Below are 4,373 nucleotides of genomic sequence, written 5' to 3' on the forward strand. Positions count from 1 at the left end.
GCGGTGTATTCAACCATAGGCGCTTGATTTCAGGATTGTATATTTTGTGTATTATGTGTTTTCCTAGGTGGATCTGAATACATTTTTTAAAATGAAAAAGTCGTTGTAAGTAGGACTTTTAAAATTATATATAATATTTCTGTATATAAAAAGTTGAAAGGTCCGACGCTCGTCTTCTTGGATTCCTGGGGTGCCTCGGTTTACACTTAGTTATATTCAACATCTACCATTCTCCATCGCCCTAAGAGTCTATAAAATTTAGCTTTGCGTATAAATTGCAAGCAAGGGGGGGGGGGGTTCGACGAGTTTTCCAACAAAATTCAGACTATACACATAGCTATACATTATACATTCGCTGGAAAATGTATATTTTGATCAATTTTGAACACATGAAAATGTCGCTGATATATTCCTCTCTTTAATGTGCAAACTGACAGCTAAAAATGTTCTGGTGATAATTTTTAATAATAAATTCATTCCGCGTTCATGAGTGTTTCAGATTGAAGATTGGCTGTTGACTGTGATTTTATTTGTAAGAAGTGCACTCAAAAATAAACATTATTTTTTACTGCCTCGATAAAATAATTCCTAATTGATAACATATTTATTAAAGTTAAAAATAAAAGATCTTAAAACAACTAAATATTTTGTCTGAATTGTTTTTAGTATATTTCATTTTTTTTATATTCATAAGCGAGTTATAAATTTCAATTTTCAAGAACATCCAATGGCGTCCTGGTAGGAATAAAATATCCACTGCACTGGTGTGTTCGGTGAAAGGAAATGCTGAAAATAATTAAGGTTTTGCATTTTCGCCATATCTTGCGCACTGCACACTTTTGTCATAAATATTTCCGAGAAATTAGTTTTCATTTATAAGTCTTCGTGCCCTACATGTACGTACAGCCGCAAACTGCCTTTCCTTGCGAATTATTTATAATTTTAGAGGTCCGTGTTTGCTATGCTCCTGTTTTGTAACGTTTAATGGACGTTTGAGCTCGAATACGGCTCGTTATCTCCCCATATTTCATAATATTTTTTATCTGTGTTTTTAGGTATAGATTACAACACGAGTATAGACTGTCCATGACTGCATTCCAGTCTGTTATTAATTAATACTGAGAAGCGAAATTCAACATCATTGATAGCGCTGTACATTGAGCAAAGATGATAATAAAAAGACATGTTTTTAATTATATTGTCTGAAATATGGGTACCAATTGCGCCCCGTTATTAGCAGACCTTTTTTGTATTCATATGAAGCAGGAAGAAAACACTTGCTGTGGCGTTCAACTCGACATTTAGATATATCGACGACGTATTGTCAATTAACAATGGCTATTTTCATTCTTATGTCGATACGATATATCCTGGTGAACTTGAGATAAAAGATACCACAGAGTCTGACACATCTGTTTCATATTTGGATATTTTACTTGAAAAAGACGTTAATGGTAATCTAACAACCAAGCTTTATGATAAACGTGATGACTTTAACTTTTCAATCGTCAACTTCCCTTATTTATGCAGCAATATACCTTCATCACCTGCATACGGGGTATATATCTCTCAGTTGATTCGATACGCAAGAGCATGCTCTACGTATGTACAATTTCTAAAACGAGGTAAATTATTGACAAATAAGTTGATGAAACAAGAATATCAGCTGTCTCGTTTAAAGTCATCATTTCGTAAGTTCTATGGTCGATACAATGACCTTGTCAGCAAATACAATTTATCATTGAGTCAAATGCTGACTGACGTTTTTCATACTAATTGCTAGGCCATTATTTACACACTGAATTGTCGACGGATTTTTCCGTTATTTCCCGATCATGACAAGGAGCACACGGCGGGTGTGACCGGTCGGCAGGGGATGCTCACTCCTTCGTGGCACCTGATACCACCTCTGATGTTTGGAGGTCCGTGTTTGCTCTGCTCCTATTTTGTATTGTATAATGGACTTTTGAGCTTGAATACTGTTCGTTATCTCCATATATTTCATATGGGTCTAGAAGAAGAAATATTAGTCAATATGGATATAAATTATATAGAACGTAAGTACATTGTAAATCAATTTTCTGGGCATTCAATCACTGCATTTCATGACCTATTATGAGCCTTTTTTAAGACATTCGCACCAAAGATTTTTTTTTTCATAACTTTTTCGAATTAACACTGTATTAACTGTTAACTATGTGTTACACAAGTGGTGTGTGCCTACACAATTTTTAAATGAACTACAATGTAAAGAGATAAGAACCGCCCTCATCCACTAGGAGCGGATTTCGTACTCTCTATCTCTCTTATTGACACCTATAATTAGAACTGCGCGTAACGCAGTACTTGACCAAAATAGCCGAAAGAGAGTCGGGGATTTTTAGAAGAGTCAGTGGAGTTATCTAACTTGCTTAGTGGCGCTGGATCGCGAACGGAAGTAGTATTAAGATGCCAGTAAGCGCTTTGCGCTGCGCTTAGCGCTTAAAAAATTTCTCCTTAAAAACACTGGGTTAAAACATATGCAACAATAAAAACATCCTGACATATTTAGCATAAATTCAAGCTTGTTCAAATCATGGCCCCTGGGATGTGTTTGGCCACAGAACGGGCTCAAAGTTTTACACAGTAATATAAAGGAAAAATCATTAAATTCTTCCTCTTAAGGACAACGGAGACATGATTGGTTATATAACATCCAAACTTCCCGAGGTAGAGCAATTTTACTTTGTCCAACAATAAAGCATGTTTGGAATCTAAAGACAAAATGTTCTTTTTGAGAAAATAATGACTTGTTTGATGATAATTATATTGTTCTAGCGTCTCAGGTGACGCAGATTCAACCTTGTTCCAATCGTGGCCTCCTGGGGTAGGATGGGGCCACACTGAGAGATACATGTACTGTAAGAGTTTTAGGTAAGAATATATAGTTTTTTAGGTCACTTGAGTCACCCAGGTGACCTATTGCTACCTGTTTTCGTCCGTTGTCGTGCGACGTGCGTCGTGCGTCGTCCGTTAACTTTTAAACATTTTTAGCTTCTTCTCTAAAACCACTGAACCAATTTCAACTAAATTTGGCATATAGCATCTATGGACGAAGGGGAACAAAAATTGTGATTTTCATGATCCCTGCCCGCCTGGGGCCTGAGGGGTGGGGCTAAAACCACCAAATATAGTGCAATATTTAAATATCTTCTTCTTTACTCCTGAACATCAAGCAGTCAAACTGTTGGCATGATTGTAATAAGCACTGAGCCCTCTACCAAAATTGTGAAATTCATGGCTCCAGGGTCAGAAGTTCTGGTGCTAGGGTGGGGCTATATAGATCATACAGTGAAAGTGCATTATTTCTTTGAAAAACTTCTCCTCTGCTCCTGGGTATTAAATAAATTAACTAAGTAGATAGTTATGAAGAGCAAGAGTGCCTCTTCCAAAATTGTGAATTTCATGGCCCCAGGGTCAGGGGTTCTGGTGTTAAGGTGGGGCTCTATTGAGTATAAATAAAAAAATGCATTAATTCTTTGACAATCTTCTCCTCTGCTCCTGGGTATTAAATAAACTAACTAGGTACGTAGTTATGATGAACATGAGTGCCTCTACCAAAATTTTGAATTTCATGGCCCCAGGGTCAGGGATTCTGGTGCTAGGGCGGGGCTATATATATCATGTAGTGAAAATGCATAATTTCTTTGAAAATCTTCTTCTCTGCTCCTGGGTATTAAATAAACTAACTTAGTGCATAGTTCTGGAGAGTAAGAGTGCCTTTTGCAAAATTTTGAATTTCATGGCCCCTGGGTCAGAATTCTGGTGCTAGGGTGGGGCTTTCTAGATCATAGAGTGAAGGTGCATCATTTCTTTGAAAATCTTCTTCTCTGTTCCTGGGTATTAAATAAACTAAGTACATAGTTATGATGAGCAAGAGTGCCTCTTCAGAAATTTTGAATTTCATGGCCCCTGGATCAGGGGTTCTGGTGTTAGGGCGGCGCTCTATTGATTATATAGCGAAATTGCATCAATTCTTTGAAAATCTTCTTCTCTGCTCCTGGATATTACTTAAACAAAAGGAAGTGCATGGTTATGATAAGCAAGAATACCTCTTCCAAATTTGTAAAATTCATGTCCCCAGTCAGGGTTTCTAGTGAATGGGGGGGGGGGGGGCTATACTGATTTTATAGTGAAAATTCATTATTTCTTTCAAAATATTTTTCAACTACTGGTTATAAAGCAAAGAAACAAGTGTATAATTAGGATGCTTTTACAAAATTTTAAAACTTTTGGTCCCCGGGGTTCTGTTGTGTCGGGGGGGGGGGGCTCTATTGATAATATAGTGAAAATGGGTGAATTCTTTGAAAATCTTCAACTACATATAATTGCAT

The sequence above is a fragment of the Saccostrea echinata genome, unplaced genomic scaffold, assembly GCF_033153115.1.
Source record: "Saccostrea echinata isolate AGI-Se365-2 ecotype Australia unplaced genomic scaffold, CSIRO_AGI_Sech_v1 ptg000016l, whole genome shotgun sequence".
NCBI classification, from domain to species: domain Eukaryota; kingdom Metazoa; phylum Mollusca; class Bivalvia; order Ostreida; family Ostreidae; genus Saccostrea; species Saccostrea echinata.